General features: G+C 51.0%; 1 pseudogene; it reads right to left on the bottom strand.

Annotated features, from left to right (window-relative positions):
- Nucleotides 1–251: 251 nt before the first annotated feature.
- Nucleotides 252–22,686, bottom strand: LOC134367171 (F-box-like/WD repeat-containing protein TBL1X; annotated as a pseudogene).
- Nucleotides 22,687–24,552: the final 1,866 nt, after the last annotated feature.

Here is a 24,552-nt window from a genome sequence, read left to right as displayed (position 1 = left end):
CCCAGGTGCGTGCTGGACGTGGCTCTTGGTCATTTCAAATCCAACCAAAGATTCCAGGAAGGATCATTGTGTTATGTCTGCTTTCGAGGTTGAATTTGGTCACTAAGACTGAAGCGTCCCTCACGAGGGTTTCAGAGCTGTAAGCGACGTCCGACAGCCACATGTCCAGGTGGCCACCCCGGACCCTGAACGTGAATCTCCCGTGTGCCTGGCAGGAGGGCACGATGGCCACATGTGTCAGGGGCTCCAAACTAGTCGTCGATGACGCTGTTTGCTGAGGACAGGCACGGATTCGAGGGGCACCAGCGACACCCTCATGCTTGGTCCCTGTGGCCAGCTCGGGGGTGGCCGCCTCCCTTCATCCGAATCTCACTCTCGTGCACAGGGATGGGAAGCCCGTTGTCCGTGGCCCCAGCCCTCGGCTCCAACCTAACAATCCCGAGGTGCTTGAGATTCATGAGGAGGCTGAAGCCAGCGCTTTGGTGAGACCCTGGCTCCCGACATTCCCAGGAAGATTGTCTAGTGAATCCCTCCCGGTACGTCCCCGGTCACCATGCCACGCCAGTCTCTGGTTGCCACGCACAAGCCACATCCTGACCGTGGTCTGATGTCCGGCAGCCGATGCTCTGCAGAGATGAAAACGCTCTCATCTGGGGAGGGGGGATGGTCTTCATCTGGACCCCGACACGCTGCCCCTCAAACCTCACGCACTCTGGGGACAGGAATCAGCGGTGAGTCTGGGGGTGCCGGCTGTTTTCAGACACGGGAGTGGTTACTCCATGGGACTTTGGCCTTCGTCACTAAGTGTTCAGGTGACAGAGCCCCAATAAAGCCTTACTTGGAAACAGAGCACTTTCTGGGCTTGAATAATTCACAGGCCCAGGTGGAGGCCAGAGAATGACCCGGGAATGACTGACGCCCCTTGGCTTTGGTAGCTGGTCCCGGCCCATTCCAAGTTCTCTAGGAAGCCCCTGCCCTTCCCAGATGTCGGTTTTCGGCTCCAAAGAGGGGCGCCGCCCCCTGAATAACACGGTCTCGTGGCTGGAAGGAACACACACCAGTGAACCCACCACTGCCACCCGCCACCGCCGCCACCGCCACAGCCCTGCCACCGTCCTCAGATCTTCCCTGGCCCACAGGACGCCGATGAGAGATGGGCCCAAGCCGTCGGTCCTTGCCCCCGTTGCTGATTTCAAAAGTAAGCCAGTGTCGGGTTGTGACAATACGAGCACAGAGGTCACCTGATCCAATGAAAGGAAACTTTTCTAGGAATTCAAAGCCTTGTTTAATTTTTAAAAAACACTAAAAAGATTCATTCTTTTAAAAAACCCTCTTTCTCCTAGTCTCGTGTGAGAGAAGGAAATGATAAAGACAGCAGAAACGATCAGTGACGCTCTGCCTACAGCGTTCGCCGTTGGGGCTGCAACGCTGCCTTTTGCGAATCCTTTTGTCATCATTAGACCAAGTGACGCCCTGGAGCCCTGACGTCAGCTTTGCAAGGACTGGCCTGGCCCACTCTTGGAGAAACGACGCTGCTGTGGGGAGGAGGCAGCTGCGGCCACGGCGAGCCGAGCTGTGGCTTTCGATGGCTTCGGTGCCTCTTGGTTCTGGGGACGCATCCTCAGGGTCAGAGCACACCGTCCTGCCAGCCGCTAAGGTCACCCACCCCGAAAGAGGCCACGTGGTTCTTCGTCCTCCCGGCGGGCCACAGAGCCACCCGCTGCTCACCCATAGGACTGACCCTTCCCACCCAGTTACCTGACAACCTGTGGAGCTGAAGGGAACGGGGGAAGCCACCTCGGGCCCTGCCTGTGTCTCCTGACAGCTTTTCTAGACTATGAATCACACACAGCTCTCTATGTCTGATGGCCATTTTAGGATTTTTAAATTGTTTTAACATAAAAATATTTTTTTTTCCAAAAATACTCCAGGCTCTTTCTCTTATAAGTCATTTTCTTTTTCTCCTGTAAAAAGTCCCCCTGCCCTGCCTTCTTAACATAAAGCACTTATTATGCGCCCAAAGTGCCCTTAAGACCTAAGATCTGAAGCAACTCTGAGGACGGGACAGAGAAGGGTGAGGAGGGGTAGGGGCAGGGAGGGCGGGACGGAGGAGGGGACAGAGGGAGGGAGGAAGCTGTCCACTGGAGACTTCTGTCACCGTGTCTATGTGGCTGCGTCGACCGAGGGGTCCTGAAAAGCCAGACCACAGCAGACAAGGGGAAAAGGCGGAGGGGTCAAGAACAACAGAGGGAAGACGCAACAAACCCAAAACAGTTTCCATCTCAGACCAAAGGCCCCCAGACGACAGAATTCCAGCTGATAGAAAAACCACAGAACAAAGAAGATTCTAGAAAATAGAAAGTGTTGGGATTACAAAGTTGCACATAGCATCAGTACAAACTGGTCTTTGAACATCCTTTGCCAGAGCAGCTGTAGTGTCCCAATTGTCAGGGGAAAGAAAACACCAGCGTGAGGAGAGGACGTTTCCCCTTCTGGTTTATCACAGCATTTTGCTTCTTTGTTTTGTTTTTTTGTTTTTGTTTTTTTGGCACAGCTTCCTTTTTTCTTGTTTTCCGTTCAGCCATCAGAGCCTCTTCCGGATGGAAACCACACCGTGCACGTCTAGCTTCCTGTTTCCTGGGCTGAATGTTCTGGGTGGAGACCATTCTTCCCCCTCTGATATGACTGTGTGTATGCTTTTGATTTTGCTTATTTGTTTTGGAACTTCTTGATGAAGATTACGAAAACTTACAGACTCCTGTGGCCAGGGACGAGTTGATTTCCAAGTACACTCTAACGCAAGTCAAGTTCGTACAGTTTTGGAGCTGACAGAATGGTGTCTGGAGAGGGCCACGACCCACACGTTCTCTGCTGGTCCACTAGAACTCTTGAGTTTTTCTATAATATTTTGTGTTTACTTCCGCAGATCTAAAACACACACCTGGAGGGAAAGACAGAGGCACCTGTTATCTCGAGAGATGACACAAACGTGCCTTTAGAGCAGGGGTCGGTAGACGGTGGTCAACCACCGATTTTTGTGAATAAAGTTTTATTGGAACACAGTGATGAAGGTCAGAGAAGCTCCAAGAACAGGCTAGTGCCTGCACACCTGACCAACCAAACTCAAGCAAAGAGCACTGGGGGAAACACCAGGGCAAGGACTAAGGTCGACGTGGCAGAGTGACAGTGCCAGCAGCAGAAGCCACAGCCAGATGCCTACATGGCGAAGTAGGTGGCAGCTTAGGCCTAAGAGCAAGGCCTCCGAGAACATTTGGGGACCCTGGACTTCGAGGTCAATGCTGTGCTGTGCATGGGAGGAGGTTGTGCTGCATCTCTGGGTTCCACCCAGGAGATGCCAAGAGCCCCCCAAACCCAAGCAGTGACAGCCCAACAGGCCTCCAGGTATTGCCTAATGTCCTCAGAGGGGCAGAGCACCCCAATTTCATCCAGGAAGTTTTGACCAGAAGGACATTCTGCAAGGGCTGATGCGAGGGCCACTCTCAGATGTGGGGCCACCCCAAGCGGTCCCCGCGCACGATCTGAGCCCTGCCGAGTGCCACCCCGGCTTGCCCCGACCCCACGCTTGCCCCTGCCAACTCGAGCACTGCTTATGGAGCCATTGGAGGCGCTGGCGCCCACTTTGTCCCCGCGAGCGTTCCAGCACACCTCGAAGATGCCACCGGTGCCTCGGTAGCTGTGGACGAGACTGCCACTCTGTGGAGAAAGCAGAGTGACCAGCACTTACCACACGGGGTGCAGCCCGGCTGCCCGCCCAGGTGCTGCACGGGTCTCGGGGACAGCGGGGAGCTGCTCATAAAGGGGAAAAGAAGGTGGTGGCTCCTCCAAGGAGGGACGTCTCCAAGATGTCTTGCTTGGAGCTGTGAGCCCTGAGGACAGCAGAAGCAGACACCTTTCCCGGGGAGGGAGTGGCCCTGGGTGTGTGTCCCGGGCAAGTGTGCAGCCAGGCGGAGCTGGACAGACAGCCCGGGACTGGGCTCTCCATGGGGGGTGGCAGCTCATTCCTGAGCACCGGTTCCCCAGTGGCTGTTCTGAGCCCAGGTCACTGCAAACACAGCTACTCGGGCATTACTTTGCAAAGGACTCAACCCCGAGGGTCAAGAGATTACCTGAGTATTCCAGATATGGACACACTTGTCAAAGGAGCCGCTGGCTAAGTACTTCCCGTCGGGGCTAAAAGCGACACTGTAGACAGTTTCCTGGTGTTTGGTCAGCGTGTGGATACACACCCCTCGCTCCACATCCCACAGCCGGACCGTGGAGTCAAACGAAGCACTGCGGAGACGGAGGGGACACGTTATCACCTGAGCACGCGGGCGTTTAGCACACGTCCCTCCAACACGGGCCACACCTCACAGGAGCCGTCTCTCTCTCCCCGCTTCTAGGTCCAGATCGGTGAGCTTCTCCTCCTAAAATGCAACTCAGATGCAGTGAAAACAAAGCCATCGTCACAAAACAAACAACTTTTGGTGCTGTTATTCCGAAAGCAAATTGATACCCACGTTCCTATGTTTCTGCATTTGTTTAAAGATATAAATGGTAAATACTTTTGTGGAATATTTATCAAGTTTTCTAAGATGCTCTTACATTGAAAAACTTCTATTGTTACCAACAAATGCAGATAGCCAGGTTTGGAAAAACAGCGAATAGAGTGAATAAATATTTATAAAATTTTTAAGCCAACAGGAATTAAAACACAGTCACATCTACACATTCGACCACATTGCTGAGAGCTGCAAATTTCAGTTATTTTCAAATTTAAAATAAAGTACATATCACAAACCTGCTATCTGGCTTTCTTTTTCTCTACAGGGCTGGTACCACCCTGTCCTTTTCGTGTGTGCTGACTAAAGGGTCATTTATGTTCCTAACGGGTAACACGTGACACAAAAGGACCTCCCAAGTCACCAATACATGATTATAGCACGCGGTGCTGTATCGTAGTAATTTAAGTGGCTTTTAGGACAATTACGTGAAATAAGAGAATTATGGCCTTTGTGTTGTTCTGTTCAACCACTCGGCTGATACAGGGATTCATTCCAGTCTTTTCTAAGAAACAAGCTTGGTTGGGCTGAGCACTTTCAACAAGCTGCTCGCTCCTGGCGCGGCCGGCTGGCTCCCGCTGTCCCAGAGGCAGGTGGCAGGCGTTCTCCGCTTACAGGAGGGGTGTGCCCGCCTGTCACTACCCTCTCTCTGCAGCTACACAGAATAACCCGCTGCTGCCTCCTGGTACCCAAACATTCCCCTTAACTCTCCTCTCTTGTAGGCTAAGGGGACATCCACATTTCATGGGTCTAGATCCTGGTTTTCAGACCCCTAAGGAGCTCGGCATTCGGTCTCAGAATCTCTTTAGCTTGTTCTTCTAAAAGTTCTTCCTGAAATAACGAGAGTGGAACGTTCTACTCTTAATGGGGTCTGGCGAGCATCAGGGCACAATAATGCTCTTGAATGAAGCCTAAAGCCACGTGGTTTTGGGGAGGCCACCTTTGTCACTTATAACCCCTCTTCCCAATTCTGGCGGTGACTGGCTGGCCACTCCGCTCCCTCCCAAGCTGGTGTCTTAGAGGACTCACTATATAAAATGTCAGGTCAAGTCTGGCTGTGGCTGGGGGAACCTTTATCCCTGCTTGAAATTCCTGCCCCTAGAAGCCCTGAGTTGAACGAATAAACCAAGCCCAAGGTCCGAGGTGAACTCTTTCCCTTTCCTTTCTCTGCTGTCAGGAAAACCTTCAGCAAAGCCAAGTGCCTGAAGCCCTCTCAACACGTGCCTTCTCCCAGCCTCAATTAAAAGTTCTATCTCGGCCCTTTCAAAAGGGAGCTACGACGTTCAATGCTCCAGCAAAATGTCCTGTTCTCTCCACGTATGAGGAAGTTCTGCTGTTATGCTGCTGACTCAGTGACAGCAGGCCAGGCTGCGTTCAGGAGCCGAGGCTGGGCTGTGCAGGGGTCCTGTCCTTACCTTGCCAGCATGATGTTGGAGTTGGGGTTGCTGGTGGCCGGCCCGGTGGGACTCCACTTGATGGTGTATATCTCTTTGCTGTAAGCTTGCAGGTCATGCACACACGTGTCCTGCTTCATGCTCCAGATCTAGAGAACACAGTGGTAACAACATGAGCAAGCTATGTCCCTCCAGCGAGCCGAGAGACTGCTGGCTGTGAACCGTACACAAGCCATTGGAGTGTCCCACTGGAAAAACTGCAGGTCATTGCCCAGGAAGGGCTGGGACTCCTAGCAGGACCCTTGATTGGTACATCAGAGTTCACTGGGCGAGAGCTAATCTGACAGTCAGTAATGGGACAAATTACAGAGGAAGGAAGAGGACTCAATGCAGATAACCCCCAAAGGAACAGGGAATGTGAGATTTGCGTTGAGTACTGGGGGCTGTTTAGGGTTAAACAGCTCATCCCTACAGATGCCAACTTTACCTTTAATGTCATGTCATCAGAGCAGGATGCTAGCAACATTCCAGAAGGATCCTATTTGATAGCATTGACTTCATTCTGAAAGATAGAATGGGTTTGGAAATGAAATCAAGGCCTGAGATCAGACCCAGTGGCTGTCTACCAGGGGACAGTAGCGCTCTGTCATCATGGTGGCCGTCCACCAGGGGGCAGTAGCACTCTTTCACCCTGCCGTCCACCAGGGGGCAACAGTGCTCTGTCATCCGGCCGACCATCCACCAGGGGCAATAGTGCTCTGTAATCCCAGCAGCTGTCCACAAGTGGGCAGTAGTACTTTCTCATCCTGCTTACCGTCCAGCAGGGGGCAGAAGCACTCTGTCATTCGGCCGATCATCCACCAGGGGGCAATAGTGCTCTGTCATCCCAGCGGCTGTCCACCAGGGGGCAATAGTGCTCTATCATCCAGCCGACCACCCACCAGGGGCAATAGTGCTCTGTAACCCCCGTGGCTGTCCTCAAGGGAGCAGTAGCACTCTCTCATCCTGCCTACCGTCCACCAGGGGGCAGTAGTGCTCTGTCATCCCAGTGGCTGTCCACAAGGGGGCAGCAGCACCCTCTCTTCCTGCCTACAGTCCACCAGGGGGCAGTAGTGCTCTGTCATCCCAGTGGCTGTCCTCAAGGGGGCAGTAGCACTCTCATCCTGCCTACCGTTCACCTGGGGGCAGTAGTGTTCTGTCATCCTGCCATCCACCAGGGGGCAATAGCGCTCTGTCATCCCAGTAGCTGTCCACAAGGGGGTAGTAGCGCCCTGTCATCCCAGCAGCTGTACACAAGTGGGCAGTAGCACTCTCTCATCCTGCCAACGGTCCACCAGAGACTGCTGGTGGGGGCAGTAGCGTTCTGTCATCCTGCTGGCCATCCTCCAGGTGGAGCAAGATTCTGTCATCTTGGGCCGAGCCCGTGGCGCACTCGGGAGAGTGCAGCGCTGGGAGCGTGGCGACACTCCCGCCGCGGGTTCGGATCCTATATAGGAATGGCCAGTGCACTCACTGGCTGAGTGCCCGTCACGAAAAAGACAAAAAACAAACAAACAAACAAAAAAAAAACGATTCTGTCATCTTGCCTACCATCCACCAGGGGGCAGTAGTGCTCTGTCATCCTGCTGGCCATCCTCCAGAGGGCAGAAGCATTCTGTCATCTTGCCTACCATCCACCAGGGGGCAGTAGCGTTCTGTCATCCTGCTGGCCATCCTCCAGAGGGCAGAAGCATTCTGTCATCTTGCCTACCATCCACCAGGGGGCAGTAGTATTCTGTCATCCTGCTGGCCATCCTCCAGGGGGAGCAAGATTCTGTCATCCTGCTGACCGGCCACCTGGGACTTTCCCCGAAAGCAAAGCACAGAGCCCGGGAGGCCATGCATTTTCCTTTTTCTCACTTTGCCTTTTTAATTTATATAAAAGCACAGCCATATACCACAAATGAGCAGCCACCCTCATCAATATTTCTTGAAGGGAAAAAATTCCATACTAGGAAGGAAGCAAATGAAGAATTCATATACAATATAGGCAGCAAATAAAAACACCAAAACCACAGCTGTTTTAAAAACTGGACATGGAAATCACTTCCCTGTGCATTTTTAATGCAACAGCTACTCCTTCTATCTAAATCTGCTACATTTTTCTGGCGAGTGGCGGTGGACGGGGGTCAATGCAGACAAACGAAGCCCCTCAGCCATGGTGGGGTTCCACGGGGAACAGGAGGCCCGTGTGCCCCAAGTGCACAAGCACACGCCAGAGCCCAGAGGGTGGCTCTGTGAGAACACCCGGGAGAAACTAAACCCACCCAAGGGGCTTGAGCTCCAGTGCAAACAGCCTGGAAATACAAAGGGCAGGGGAGTTCTACCAGGCAGCTCAGCATGCTGGGTGCACAAAGGAGCAGGACTGTTCCTCAGGGCCACCAGGGCCCCGAGACCCTGAGGCTAAGCCCTGGGGGACAAAGGCAAATGTACCCGGCAGGCAAGGGAGAGGGGGACACACAGGGAACATGGTTCTACAAACGAACAGCCTGTGGCAGAGGAACACTATGACGCACATGGAGACCAAGGAGAAGGTGCACCCACAAGGGGCTTTTCCTTAGGGTGACTGTAGGGCCCCATCTGCTCAGGACAATCCCACAATATTATGCCTGCTGTCCCAGCCCAACAATTAACTAACTTCACACTCATAATTCATTTTCTAAATAATTTCACACTCCTAAGGACTCTGGTTTGGAAGATAAATTATACGGTCACACTACATTTTAAGGAAACTGAGTTCTGAAGGGTGTGAAGCAAAGAAGTGACAAGGCCACATCAGTGTTCCACATGGCACGGATGGCCTGGGAAAAGGGAGGAAGAAAGCCTGGAGTCCAGGGAGTGGGCTCCTGTGTGAGCCAGGGGAGGATGAAAGGGTCAGATTGGAGAGTGGCATGTGCGCAGAGGTGCATGGGAGTGCCCAGGTGTGTGTGAGTGTGCAGACGTGTGTAAGTGCACGGATGTGTATGAATACATGGACATGTGTCTGAGCATGTGGCCATGTATGCTGGTGTGCATATGTGGACGTGAGTGTCCAGGAGTGTGAGTGGGCATGCATGTGAGTCCAAGGAGTGGGCTCCTGTGAGCCAGGGGAGGATGAAGGGGTCAGACTGGAGAGGGGATAATGTGTGGACCTGTGTGTGACTGTGCAGACGTGTGTGTGCACGTATGTGTGCGCAAGTGTACATGAGTGTGCATGACTTTGTGTGCATGTGCACTCACATGAGTGTGCCTGCGTGTGTGCGAGTGTGTATGCATGTATGTGTGTGCGTGCATGTGCCGAGTGTGGAGGTGTGAGTGTGCATGCATGTGTGGGAGTGTGGGCGTGTGTAAATGCACAAGGGCAGCTGGTTCTGGCTGCGGCTGCTGAGAGGAGAATCGATGGGCAGGTTTCTTGGGGCCCAGGAATTTGGAGCCAGTCACCATGAACTGTCTCCAGCTGAACCCTCCTGGGAATGGAGTGCCAACCCCACCCACCCGCCACTCCCAGCCCAAGTCACAATTCCTGGGAAGCATCGAGAAGCAGCTCAGAAGTCTCAGGAAGAAGTAGGCTCAGCCACATTTAGCTTGAGGCTTGTTCCAAACGATTAGCCACAAGGAGACCCATTTAAAGAGCCAAGTGGTGGCACGGTGGTAAAGTCCCAGGCACGGCAGCTGGAAATCACATAGCTATGTGACTTTGTACCCTACAGCACGCACAGACTGCGGGCAGCGCTATTAAAAGTTTGCAGATCATCCAGGGTTAGAGGAGAAACAAGTTTAGACCAGAAAAAGCAAGTGTCCATTTGTAACCACAGCCAGATATTCACGGGACAATGGATGCCTGTGCTCCAAAAGCACCTTCTTTTGGAAGCAGGGACACATTGGGCCGGGAGCTGAGACTGGTGGGTACTAGGGAAAGGCGCAGGCACTGAGGACAATGGAACTGATTTCCCTTAAATTGGTGGCATGATGGGAATTCCCCAGGGGCTTTGATCAGACCCCTCTGCTTTAACAGGGGATCCCCAACATCTAATGACATTCTGGGTGCTGGTGAGAATAAACAAGAAGCCGCATGAGAGAGCCCAGGTGGGAGGCATGAATTCTCCCCAGGGAATCCAGAGGACATCTGAATGGGGTCGTGGAAGATGGGAAGGATTTTGTGTCAGACCAGGGACATGGTGAGGGGGTGTAAGGTGGGGGCTGTGAGAGTTTAAGGCAGGGAAGCATTTCAGGAGGTGCTGAGATGAGGTGTGAGGGGCTCGACCACACGGGTCTTCCAGGAGAACTGAGGAATGGGGGGTTTTTTGGACACTAGAGGGAACTGCTGGGGAAAGACTGGGAAGAGCCTCACGTGCTTTGCTAAAAAATCTGGTAAGTCAGCTGCTGCTCATATTGTTCTTTTCTGGTATATGATGAGATTATTTTTTCAGCCTCTGGTTGCTTTTATGACTTTCTCTTTATCATTGGTTTTAGTGTTTGCTGACCACATGCCTAGGTGTACAGATATCTTTCCAGATGTTCTGCTTGGGGTCTGCTCAGCTTCTTGGATTGAATGTTGATGTTTTCCACCAAATTTAGTAAAATGTGGCCACTGTCGCTTCAAGTAATTTTCCTGTTCCGTTCTCTTTTTTCTACCCATATAACACAGATATATGTTTAATATTGTCCCATACGTCCATAAGCCTCCACTCATTTTTTCAGTCTTTTCTGTTCTTCAAATTGGCCATTCTATGATCTCCCTTCTGGTTCACTAACCTTGCTTTTGCAATCTCCAGCCTGCTGTTACACTCGTCTAATAAGATTTTCGTTTCAGATATTGTGCTTCTCGGTTCTCCAATTTCCATTTGCTTTTTAGAAACATAGTATTTCCATTCTCTGCTGATACTCCCCATCTATTTACTTATTACAAGCATCTTTTCCTTTATACCCTCATACAGTTTTTTCATAGCCTTTGCTGCAAAGTCCAACATCTAGATCACCTCAGGGTCAGTTTTTCTCACTGCCTTCCCGTCACTGGGTTAATCCAACTGCCTAGGGTAGCTGTGACAGCTCAAGAGCAAAGGTCTGCAGAGGAACTGGTCTGCTGTCACGGCATCTTTTGATTCTAGGTAAAAAATATAAAAAGGCTCCCACATCACATTCTCATGAACTCAAGTCTGAAACTCAGAAGTCCCACTTACTGTGTGTCCTTGGAAGGTTTTGACCGGGCGGTCACAGCCGAGTCTGCATACATGAATACACATGTCTGTGCTACAGGAGGCAAAGGTAGTGTTGTGCTGCCAGTCCACGTCAAGAGCAGGGGCTGTGGAGCAGGAAAGACAGGGAGGACGCTGACATTTATCAACTGTGCACAGAGCTCGGCTGACTTAGAACAATTAACAGCATGGTGGAGAAGCCATATCTAGTAACACGATAAAACATATTCCCGCGTGAACAGACTCTTACTTTCAAAGACCTTAAAGACCCTCTCCTCCCACATTTGCAGGGACGACAAGATGCCTCTGGAGAGAGGCCCCGTGGCCCTTTCTGTGCCCCATGGCATGCAGCAGCTCTTGCTCCCACGGCACAGGTGAGAAAGGGCAGGTGAGGTGTGCTGGCTGCCTGCCCCCGCACCTTCCTGCTTGAGCAGTATCACCATGGTGGGCCTGTTTGATTTGTTTTCACAGAGAGAGGAGAAAAAAGAAGAGGAAAAAGATTTCATAGCCTGTGCTCAAGACACCCCAATTAAAAAACCTCCTGCAACCCATTAATGCATCCCATGGATTTGGGGATAATTAGTGTCAACAAGAATCCCATATTAGGGATGAAATTGGGTGAAAGGTTCAGGACTCGTGATGAACACCCTCCCTGAGTCCAAGAGACCCTCTGCTCTGCTGAGGGTTTTGAGGTGACTGGCCTCTGGTCACTCCCCACTAGACCTCTCCATGTCCCGCCTTTCCCTACTCCTTGTTCCAGTGTGAGCCCTGCCCCTGAAGGGACCTCAGAAGTAACGACAATGGGAACAATGCAAAGGTTAACTAATTCTGCAGTTTAGTTATGGTCTCATTCTCTACTTTCTGGATTCTTTGCTGGGACGGCAGCGGGAAATCCAGCCACTTTCCAATGCACCGAAATGCCCAGGACCATTGTTAAAAGCCCAGCCCTCGTTCTGTCCTCAGAGCCCGGTGCCCCAAGACGTTGGAAGAACACGTAAAGACCAGGGTGGCGAAGTCAGAGCAGCCAGACTCCATCCTTGTTCTGTCCCTCAGGCAGGTCCTGGGGTCTCAGCTGCACACAGGGATGTTCTGACAAGCCCTCAGGGGATGCTGAGCGTGGAGTGAGACAAGCCATCTCAGGCCATCAGCACAGCTACCAGCCAGAGAAGGGGTACAGATGTGTTAGTCCCCATGGCTGTTGTACCTGTGGCCTCCAAGCCTCATGCCTGTCCAGTTACAGGGAGCGGGTCTGCGGCTGAGGGCGGCTGCTCCAACCTCCTCTCAGGCACCCACTTGCTCAAGTGATCACTTGGCACTCCGGGGACCTTGTGGCCATGCACCGCTCATGTCTGTATAGTCTCTGCTCCCCTGAGGCAGTCCCACTGGAACACTCCCTAGAGGCATTTACGCATCAAGTGAGAGGTGATGGCAGGAGGCGGGGGGCTCGGGAAGGAACAGCAAGGGGGAGAGGGAGCTGAAAACCCTCAGCACCAAGTCTCTAATGGGCTTCCCTGGAAGACAGCTGACTTCTGGGGGAATTAAGCAGATCCCGTGCGACTCCCCTGGGAGCTCACGTCTGTTCTCCCCGGGACTTCATCCCTCACGCCTTTTCCCTTTGCTGATGTTGCTTTGTATCCGTTCCCACAAGAAATCTTAGCTGTGTATGCTGAGTCCTGTGTGTCCACCCAGCAGACTGCCAAACACGGAGTGGTCTCGGGGACCCCAACACAGCAGCCCTCCTGGAGCAGCAGGACAGAGAAGCCTGCCCTGGCTCTTTGGCTGGTTCACAGTCGTGTTTCCAGACTCAGGAGCAGGTGGGTGTTGAGGCGTCTGTACCTTGAAAACCTGAATGACAAAACTTAACACGAAATGGGTCTCCTTCCCACCAGCGAGGTTCCACAGGCTGCTCCCTCTGTGCGTTCACAATTACTTTAAGGGACATTTCACAGAACTCTGAATCATGACTTTTAAATTACGAAATCAAAACAAACCTCACCTGAATGGAAAGGAAACTGTTGTTTGGCTTCTCCTGTGTGGGCATCCCAAATGATTGTTGTCTGCGCTCCGCAAACAAAGGAAAAAGTTAGTAATTATTCTTCTTGCAAAGTTTTCTCATGAAAAATGCATCATGCAAGAAAAGACAGTGGGCCCTTATTCCTTCTAAACCAGCACAGTCCAATAGAGCTATTCCTTTAATTTTTCAGGGAAGCTGTAGGAAGTTCAGGATGAGGAGAGGTCATATTATGAGGAGAAGGGGAAGCAGAGGGGAGTGTTCTTTTCTCTGTAGTTTTGGGGTTTTTAGTGGCTGGCTGGTAAGGGCATCTGAACCTTGACCTTGGTGTGACACCGTGCTCTCCCCAAATAAGCTAACTGCCTAGCACTGTCCCATAGAGGTATCATGTGAGTCACTACACTAATTTTTAATTTTACAGTCACCACATTAAAAAGAAAAAAGAAACTGGTACAATTCATTAACAGTGTATTTTATTTCACTCCAATATTGCCAAAATACTATTGTTTCAACATGTAATCAGTATAGAAAAATATTAATGAGGTATCTGACATTCTTTCTTGCCCCCCATCCTAGGGCTTGAAATCACAGTGTGTTTTACACACAGCAGTTTGGACGGCCACATGTGATGAGCTACAGTCACACGAGCTGGTGGCTACTGCAGCGGACACAGCAGCCTTAACTGATACCTGAGAAAACTACCCAAATCAGTGGTGATTCCCCCTCATCCCAAAACGCTAAAAAACCTGTAACAAAACATATCTAAATGTCTTTTCAGCAGTTTTCCAAATGAAGAGCTGCACAAACAGACATTTCTGGAAATTCCCCTGACCGACCCTCCATGAACCAGGACCACGAGATGTGGCAAAGCCATCGGATTACGCCCGGGTCAGGCGCTGATTTATGGGTCTACAGTAAGGAAAACGGTGATCGGCACCTCGGAACACAAAGTAAATCGTGAATTCTGATGAACTTACTGATGCTAGGAACATACTTAAAGCAGTAGCCAGGGGCAGCTCCATAAATACCATTGGAATTAAGTCTTCATTAACCGGAATTTTCAACGTCATTGGAAACTTTACACCTGTCTGTCAGTGAGACTTCATAAAGATTTCGTTTTAAGAACTGGTTATGTTTTGGGTTGATTGTAGAAACATTCAGAGGAAACACTCAGAGCAGCAAGTGTCTTTGAAACATGGTATTCCTACATTTGGGGTCAGCTCTAGACCACCTGTCACTGTTTGTCTGCAACTGTTTTCTTAATTTGTCAAGCACAAACAAATGTGGTTTATATATTCTGAGTACAATCGGTCCTTCAGCAACGTGCGGGTTAGGGTACCGACCCAGACACAGTTGAAAATCCACGTGTAACTCTTGCCTTCCCCCAAACTTAACTACTAATAGCCGACTATTGATCTGACGCCTTACCAATAACATTAACATTCAATTAAAACATGTTTTCTATGTTATATATATTATATACTGTATTCTTACAATAAAATAAGCTAGAGAAAAGAAAATGTTATTAAGAAAATCACAAGGAAGAGAAAAATACATTTATAGCACTGTGCAGTATTTACCAGACCAAAAAAGTTCCATGTATAAGTGGACCTGTGCTGTGTTCAAGGGTCAATCTGTAAGTAAACTCACAAATGTCTGAAACAATTTCACATACTACAATCAGTCACTGGAACATTTAGTTGACATTTATGTTAAATATACATTGAACCAAAGAAAACATTTCCCAAAAGCTTTGGGAATGTGAAATATATTTTCGTCACTTTGGGTTAAGCATACACTGAGGCTCACACCAGCATCCTCATAAATTACATTTTCTCCATGGGTATTATGTTCAAGGACACTGTTATTATTCCTGCCATGGTTGACTAAGGAGTAAAGAGGGACATATATGGCCCAAAAGACTAACATGATTCCAAATACGCATTTTTACTGATCGTACAGTCCGTCACCTGGTAGAGTCAAAATAAATAATCGGTGAGAAACACACAAATGAATGTAAAATAAAAGATCCGCCAGGTGGGAAGGAGGCCAGGAAACGATTTAGAATGCTTGGCAAGTCGGAGGGCAGAGTTACTGGTAAGCCACGGCCTGATCCTCCTCCACGCTGCACCAGCTGTGTGTCACTAGACAAGTTAATAAACCTCTCTGGGGCTCCAGTTCTTCCTCTGTAAAATGGGATTGATCATACTAATGCCTGCCTCCATCTTGAGAGTATCGAATGGGTTAGCACACATAGTAGTAAAGTGCTTGCTGTAAATGTTAGCGATCATTTTCATGAATTATTTTCATAATTCAAGTGGCAGTTACCGATGGCCTGCTAAAGGCATGACAGAGTGCTGTGTATGCGTATTACTTGAACTAGAACATCTTGGGAAAAATTTGATGGTAGTTACACGACACATTTAGTGTGTCAACCACAGCAGCTTATCTTTTCTTATATTATAATAAATTAGGCTCCCAAGTCTGAATGAAGAGTTTCTTGGCTTAAATATAGAGAAAAGGGAACAAATGATTCATTGACCTACACAGTTATATCCACATACAGGCGCTGGCACTCTTTTTCTATCAAGGGACACCTGGTAAATACCTTAAGCTTTGAGGGCCAATGGTCTTCTGCTGCAACTGCTCAACTCGGCCACTAAGGCGTGAAAGCAGCCACCGACAATTCTCAACAAATGGGAGTGGCTGTGTATCAATAAAACTTTATTTAAAAGAACAGGTGATGGGCCAGTTATGGCCTGTGTGGGCTGTACCCTGCCAAGTGCACCCATGACTTCTCCAAGAGTGTGATGATGTTTAGAGTTCGTTTATTATTTTATATTAAATTTTACAACTTGAATGAACAGAAAGCAGTAACAGAGTAAAGTTTTCAAACTATCATGAAACCAGTGTAGTTTCTGTGGGGGAATGGTTCTATGTCTCCTTCCTCTTTGTTCTGGGATCTTCCACCCCAGGATGGCTTCGAGAGGCACCTGGCTCTAATGCCATCACGTCTCTCTGGCAGCCCTGCCCAAGTGCAGAGCAAGGGAGTCCCACTTTGGCTCCGTGGCCTGTCAGGGGACAGTGCCCTGTCCCTAGGTCCGTTTTACTCCTGCTCGGGAAATGTGCAGTCCACAGTGGGAAGCAGGAGCTTATCAAATTAGGAAAGCAGAAGTCTGCTAAGAGAACAGTCTGTGTCACTAACATCACTCTAGGGGTGAAAGTTTACACAGAGCACACCCACACCACCTGCTCTGTCCAGCCATTGATAAACACAGTCTGGAGATTTTCCTCTCTTTATCACTGAACTATGAACCTCAAAAGAAGGGACACTTTGCACAGAGGTCTGTAGAACAGTGGAATATACTGACAGAGATTATGGGCTATAAATTAACACTAAGATCAAAATTACAAAAGCAAAACCTATACAGGTCCTTTTGATTTCTTAAGGGGAAGGAGAAAGCCTAAGAATTCAAAGAAAACACCGTGTTATCTGGAGACTGAAAATAAACATGTATAGATCGAAAGTATGTGTTTTAAGTTAATACTCACTTTGTCTACACCAGCACTCAAAATATAATTCCCCTTTTTGTTCCATTTCAAGGCAAAGATGGGGCCTTTATGTTGGCCTAAGGTGCTGGCCAGGTTACCTGTTATGTCAAAAAAATACCGACAAACATGTTGACTTCAAAGTCATGGTCTGTTCACTTCACGGTTACATCCAGAAGCAGGTCCTGTCCAACCCCAACACGACAGACGCAGGACTTACCGTCTTCCGTCCAAATCCTTGCAAAACCGTCGTATGAACCTCTGGCCAGAAGTGTCCCGTCGCTCTGCAGGCCAGAAAGAGACACAAACCCACAGAAGCAGCTTAGTAGTGGTGGTACCAGAAAAGCACACAGAACTCGCTAGGATCCCAAGTCTAGAATATTCCTAAGCCGATAACTGATGCCACATTAAGAGACTAACGGGTCATCTCTGACTACTTCAGCACACACTGCTGTTAAATTAAACGCAAGGCATGTGGACCAGGAAGCGAGAAAACCACACTGGAACCACTCACCTTGTGTGCTATCTAATTAAGGACAGAATTTAAAATACCTATAGAAAGTCATCCTAAGACTTTGCAGAAAGCAAAAAGAAGTTGAACGGCGTGTGTCCCATGTATAAATGCACATAGCAGCTGGTCCTGAGCTCTCAAGATGGAAAGTTTTCTTTCCTGGCTGCTTGTCACAGCTCCTCAGCTGAGCCTTCCCGGGGTCCCACCTTCACGCTGTGAGGTCCCCCTCACAGAGCCATCAGGCTCGACTCGCTCATGCGTGCTGACCATGGGAAGGCACGGCCACCCAACACCCAGCTCGTTCTGTGCCCGCCATGGCCTCAGCAGGAGCTCTTGGAAATGGAGGGCACCTGTGAGCCCACAGCTCAGGGCAGGGCCACCGCACCCTGACATTTCAAGGGGCCTGGGGGTGGAAGATGCTTACGTTCCAGTCCAGCGAGGTGACATCTTTGTTACTGGGGACATCGTGTCCCCCCTCCCGTACACAGTGCCTCAACACAAGCTGGGTGGAGTCCCCGTTGCTGTGTTCATTAAGGTTCCATATCCTGGCCGTCGAGTCTCCAGACTTGCAGAATAAAAACACGCGCATGTCGGCTCTTGGTGGGAACAGCTCTTTCCACCCCTCCCATGCACCCCCCCTCCTCCCCATCTCTGCATTTAGCAGTTTTAAATGTCTTTGATCCCCATCCCATGGAGAACACGGCGAGGAATGCCGACTTCACAATCCGAGACACACAGAGCTGTGGAGTGCACAGGACCCGCTCGGGATCTGCTCATGTCGGGAAGACGTGACACACGAGGTCAGACAACAGCACGTGTCCCTTGAGGCAGAATGCCAGAGACGAGCAGGGGTTCCCCTGACCCTGGAGCGTCCCCAACCTGACATCCTCACCCAGAAGCCAGCAGATCGCTGACAGGGTTCCAGGCACAAATGAACACCTCGGACTCATGGCCCCGAAGGACTGTGGCTTTGTTGGGTGGAATCTCAACGTCCCCGTCAATTTCCATGGGTTTCGAGTGATTATCTGTTGTAGGAAACACAAAAAGGCACGTGGCTTATGAATACAAAAGAAACTCATTCTCAGGGGGCTTCTGTTTTAGGAACACCTTGTTTTTATGTACTAGGCGATACCATCTCTGATGATTATAACTAAATCATGGCTTTGTGTGATTGGGTATTTTATATCTCTTTGTATTTTGCCAGTCTTCAAATTTGAGTGAGGAATACACTAATTTATTCCATAAAACTGGGGCCAGTCAACTATGACCCATGGGCCAAAATCTAGCCTGCTGCAGCCTCTCCTCATAAATCACGTTTAAGTTATTTACTGACGCCCACATATTTATGCATTACCTGCAGCGACTGTTACGGGATGAACCGTGTCCCCAGTACCTCAGACAGTGACTGTATTTGGGGACGGGGTCTTTAAAGAGGTGATTAAGGTAAAATGAGCTTGCTAGAGTGGGTTTTAATCCAATACGACTGATGTCCTTATAAGAAGAGGAGATTAGGACACAGACACACACAGAGGGACGACCATGTGAGGACACAGGGAGAAGATGGTGTCTACTAGCCAAGGAGAGAGGCCTCAGGAGGAACCAGCCTGCCTCGCCTGGAGCTCAGACTTGCAGCCTCCAGGCCTGCGGGGAGAAATGTCTGCTGTTTCTGCCGCAGATCTGCGGTGCTCTGTCACAGTAGCCCGAGCAGAGGAGGACAGCTGCTTCTGCATTTCAAGACAAAGTTGGGTCACTGTGACAGAGACTGCCTGGCCCTGAATGCCTGTGACAGCCACTGTCTGGCCCCTTAGGGAAAGTTTAGTAGCCCCTGCTTTACGGGAAAGAGAAGGCAGCGGTCCAGTCTAACCAGCACACAGTCAGCAGCAGCTGACAGTTTTGTAATGCAGTGTAGAGCTGAGTCTGCTGTTACATCTTCTTGTTCAGGTATTTTGGTGGAAAATCCCAGGAAGAGAAGGACTCACTTCTCAGTGGCAGGTAACCTAAGATCCACTGCTTCTGGGTCAACACATAAAAATATGAAAATGCCTGGTGACCCTGCTTGGATTGAGAAGCCTGACGCAAAATCTTCACAGCCTACCCTCAGGAACAGTGGGGCTATGAAAAAACGCTACTTCTTATATGCTTCCCAAGTTCCCATGTGGCTGGGAGAAGATGAAGACAAGCAAAATGATCTTCCAGGTTTGGTGGATCCATCCCCTGGTGATGGCGAGAGGACAGCTGGCGTCCTAGCCAGCCGTGCAGTGGGGGCCTGGGACTCTGTAGAGGCGTGCAGAGGAGGCCGTCACCTGCTCACTTATCCACAGGCAGCCGTGACACGCTCCAGCCCCGACAGGCTGGTCTGCAGACCAGGTGTGAGGTGCTGAGAAGGGGGTCGAGGCGGCTGCTGCAGAACTTAAGAGCAGTGAGCCAGGGTGTATTAGCCACGTGCACGAGCAAGAGAAGGAGGCTGGGCTCCCTAGGGCAGGGGTCAGTGCCCAGACCCAGCCTGGGCAGAAGAACTCCCACTCCCACGGCCACAGCAGGGAACAGCCTCCAGAGCAACAGACCAGAGATGCGGAACGGGTAAGGAGCCGACCTCAGACCAGAGTGGTGGCAGAATGGCTCAGGTCCTGGATGGGGCACAGGCATGCCTTGCATCCTGACTGTGGGTCCCAGGACAGGGCACCTCTTTTGTCTCTGTTGTTCTAGTTTTAAATAGATATTCTGATGTGGGAGTTAGTTGGTGGAAGGTGCACCGGGCCTGAGCAAGTTTTGTGATATGACTGTCGAGCTCTGACTCATCTGCTGCATACTCCTGGGCGATTAGCTAACAGGTCTAACCTCCCGGGGTTTTGCAATGACCAAGTAAGATGATGCCTGGTGTCCGGGGCGTGGTGCCCTTGCACTGACCATGGGCTCGACTACTAGACCATAATTTGGCTGAAAACCCTCTGCATGGAAGGCTGAGAGAGACACTTGCTCGTGTTGGACAGTGAGCATCTGGTACTTGTCCCTGTTACACGTGAGCCCGCAGGAGCAGGGCAGCAGGATTTCATAAAATCCAGGATGTGTGTCGAGAAGGTCGGGTCTAAGGATTTTGGTGACAACCAGGGAACGTGAAGGTCTTCCGGCCAGACAGTGAGCAAGCACTGGAGAGCAACTGGTGAGAAGTTGACAGCGGGCAGATCTCTAAGAAGTCGTTGCATTCGCCCAGCTTTAGAAGCACAATAAAGCGCCGGAAGCCCCACACTTACTTATTGCGTGTGCTCCGTTCTCCTCCCCGTTGACCGTGGCCTCTCCGTTCTTTGGTGGATTTTGCTGGGAAACTGCTGCCGGGGCTGCCATGGCTGCTGCTGCCGCTGCGGCCGCCGCACTGGCCTGCTGCTGCGCGAGCTTCTCGCGGAACGCCTGCTGCCGCGTCTGCACCACGTCGGGCATCACGGCGTCTATCAGGGACAGGGACTCTATGGGGCGGCCGTCAAACACCGTGCCATCCTGGGAAAGTAAGCCAAGGGCAGCCGTCAGCACCCGCAAAAGAAGACCTCCAGGACCAGACTCTGCCTTCCAGGTGGGAGAGGTGCAGGAAGGTGGCCCAGAAACAGAGACGCCTGGGAGCTCAGGGGCTGGGGTCGGGGGTCGGCGGCATCAAGCAGGTGCCCGGACTGTAGGGGCAGGGCAGAGGGACTCCATGGTGGGCCAAGGACAGGGAGGTGGACAAGGGGAACCGTCGATGAAGAACTAGGTATGGTGGCTGTCCCGAGGGAGACCTGATATTTGGTAAGTGTCAACCTGAACTGGGGCATTAAGGACATGTGAACGTGTCTCCTTTATTCCAAGACAAAAGTGCTATATCCCTGATGCAAGGATTCTCAACAGGGGCAGGGGTGTGTGTATGGGGGGAGTAATTTTGTCTCCTTGGGGGACATCAGGGAATGACTGGAGACATTTTTCATTGTCACCACTTGGCGGGAGGTCTACTGGCAGCTGGTGGGTGGAGACCAGGGATGCTGGTCCACATCCTCCAGTGCACAGGACAGTCCCCACCACAGAGCAGGGTCCAGCCACAAATGTACATAGTGTTGAGCAGGAGAAACCCTGCCCGGTGCCACGGCAAGTGTGGAATCTCTTAGTACCCACTTTTGTGGGAGGAGTAAGTCTTTGGAAGCATCGGCCCCGATTTAGAGATGCCTGCAGCATTCAGGATTTCCTTCCTGGTGCACGTGCCCATCTGATCTAATAAAATAAGTACTTGCAGCTACTTGAAACGATGCCCTGGGCTCAGGGTTTAGACCGAATACAGCCACGATACAACCGACAATGACCTCGTTTAGTTCTGATTCACATTTTTTGTTTTTTTAAAAGATGACCGGTAAGGGGATCACCCTTGACTTGGTGTTGTCAGCACCACGCTCTCCCGAGTGAGCTGCAGTCTGGGCCTCTGATTCACATTTTTGTCTGAACATCCTTCGATTCTCTGGTACTATCAAAAAAAATTCTGTACACACTTAAAAGTAAGACGTGCTTTCCAAATACTCGCATCACATGAAACCCGCAGTGCTCAGGGTGCTGCCTGGTGGACAGACAAACACATTTTTGTGTGCTCTGAACTTGAGGCAGGAGAGGAGGAAGGCAGGACAGAGCTGGGACACGTGGACTCATCCGTGGGACTCAGCTGAATCCCGAGAGCACAGATGAAGGGGCCAGGGAGGTGAAGGGAACTGTTTAAAACCCAAATAACTGACTTTCAAAATTTCTATCAAAATGGCACAGCCCCAATCTAGAAGGTGGGAGGGGATACAAGAGAATTTGTGTGATTTTAATTGATGGTTTTTGTTCCATCTTTCCCCGGATCAGCTCCACAAAGAGCACAGTCGGGAAACCAGCACCTGAAGTCACTTTAACACAGGGCCATCATCTCTCTGTCCCTGACTGTCCCTCTGGTTATGCCCTCTGTCAGGCTCCCAGGAATGCTTGGGACCAGAAGCGTTTCACAGTGTGAAATTTGTTTCTGAGTTTGGAATACTTGCATTATACTTACTGGTTATGCACCCCAAATCCGAAAATCCAAAATCTGAAATGCTCAAGTGAGCATTTCCTCTGAGCATCACATTGACGCTCAAAAACTTCAGATTTTGGAACATTTAGGATTTCGGATTTGGGATGCTCAACGTGTAACAAAAACCAAACAAGCAACCCCAGCTTGCTCTCAGACGCCTGCAGGAAGCACACGCGGGCTGTGGACCGGGGCCCCGAGCCCCCCGCTGCTGGGAAGCCCAGCCCCGCACCCATCACGTACCTCGTTGATGCTGATCTCAGCCTCCACGTACTGCAGCCCCTTCTGTAGGATGGAGATGAGGGCGGCGGGCGGCACCAGCGTCCCGTTGATGTTGGACTGGCTGATGTGGCTCTCGATCCCGAACGTGAAGGCCGAGTGGGAAAAACCTGCAGCGAGAGGGAGGCCAGGCAGGTGAGACCAGAGCTGGAAGAGCGGGCACAGCCAGCAAGCTCTGAAGGGGGCAGCGCGAATTTCAACCACGCTTCATTAACGGGGTGGACACTGCTGCAGGACTCCCGGCTTCCGATGTGGGGTCAGGCAGGCAGGAAAGGGCAGGGGGAGAGAGACGCATGTGAGACCAAGGAAGACTGGGGAAGGGATGAGACGCCTTCATGGGAGGACCCTTTCAGTGCTATTAAGAAGCAAAAGGGAACAGAGTGGAGGCGGCCCCACGTGCCCTGGATGGCTGTCTCTTGCAGAAATCCCACTCTGGGCGTCCCCCGACCCCTCGGTTCACATATTCTTTGCAGGAGCTCAGTGCCGCAGCCTCTCTGTGTCCCTTTCCTCCCCCAGTGTGTCTCCTTTACTGCCTGTGTGGGAAGCTGCTTGGCAACTCAAAGGAATTTTGGATGAAGGTTTTTAAGGAAAAGTTCAGAAGAGCCAGGATGGCTACTGCGTGTGGATGACAGCTGCGTTGCGAAAAGAAGGCAGTGGCATGAGGCATGGAAGGAGGTGCTGGGGGTCCACGTAGGGGTCTGAGGGCAGTGGGGAAGCTGCAACAGCCCCTCCTCAAGGACAGGAAACTGGCCCCCTGCTGTCGGTGGGGGGATCTGCGCAGCTGCAGGTAAAACAGGCAGCCCAGTCTGGTGGGGCTTGATCGCCCCGTGTGGCCCACAGGCGGCCCTGGGGTGCTCGAGGGCTCGTAATCCCAGGGAGGTGAATGCTGTGGGGGGATCCGTGTAACCTGGACCCCCATGCTCGGCTCCCCGGCCAGAGGTGGGGCAGGGCCTCTCACTCCGTTTCTGTTGTCTGCTGATCGGGCAGCAAGGGTTCTCAAAGTGACCACTCCTCCTGACTTTGTTCTGCCCACTGTTTATGGCGACGTTGCCGGTTTGCAGGCTTAGTCCCTGGTTACCCGAGCAGGTGGGTGCCTTTCCACCTGGCCTGGCGATTGCTTCCCTTCCACCCTCCCTCAGTCACCCGAACAGAGGCAGCGGGATCAGGAGCTCGCGGGCTCGTCTCTCATCAGATGCAATATCATCAGCCCTGCTGCCTCCCGTTACCCAAATCGAACTGACTTTGCAATAAACCAAAGTCTCACTAGATGGGAGCACACCTCCATGAAAGGAGGCGTCTGTGTCTGCGCTCTCCTGCCCCGTCCCCTGCTCACTTCCCTATCCACTCGCTCCTCCCCAATCCACCGCGTCCCTCCCTCATCTCCCGGTAATAACGGGTGTGTAAAATAGGTAGTTTATATTGACGGAACGGAGCAAACGTGGTAGCTGTCATTAATTCTGCACTCAGTTGCATACAGCCCTGTAATTCTTCACAAAACCATACATAAATTAGGTTGCAAGGATTCCTCTCTTCTGCGTTTTTGGAGGATACAAGCACAGGCCCTTTACAGTAGACCTTACCTTTCCCTTCTCCCCTGTTTTCTTTCTCTTTACCCACCTTCCTTTCCCTGACCCACTCCTAGCAAAACAAAACAACCCACCCCTTTGTTCAACCAGTGACTCCCCTGTATCTCCACCATGCTATGCAGCGTTATAGCTCCAGGCTTTCCTCGTCCAGGTTTCCAGCAAGGCTGATCAATGGATGGAGGGCTATGTCTCATCCTCCTGATATCCTGAAAAGACCTCATGCAGGGCTATGACACTACAGTCGTAATAATAATGACAGCCAGCCTTCACAGGGCACCCACTCTCAGCCTGGCACTGCTTCTGGGGCTTTATTCGAATTCACTCAAGCCTCCTGGCAGTCGTTCCCTCTGCCATCTTTCCCTTGTTCCTCCGCTTCCCCATTCACAGAATAAGTCCC

The sequence above is a fragment of the Cynocephalus volans genome, chromosome X (genome assembly GCF_027409185.1).
Source record: "Cynocephalus volans isolate mCynVol1 chromosome X, mCynVol1.pri, whole genome shotgun sequence".
Lineage (NCBI taxonomy): Eukaryota > Metazoa > Chordata > Mammalia > Dermoptera > Cynocephalidae > Cynocephalus > Cynocephalus volans.
This window is presented reverse-complemented; position numbering and strand designations above follow the sequence as displayed.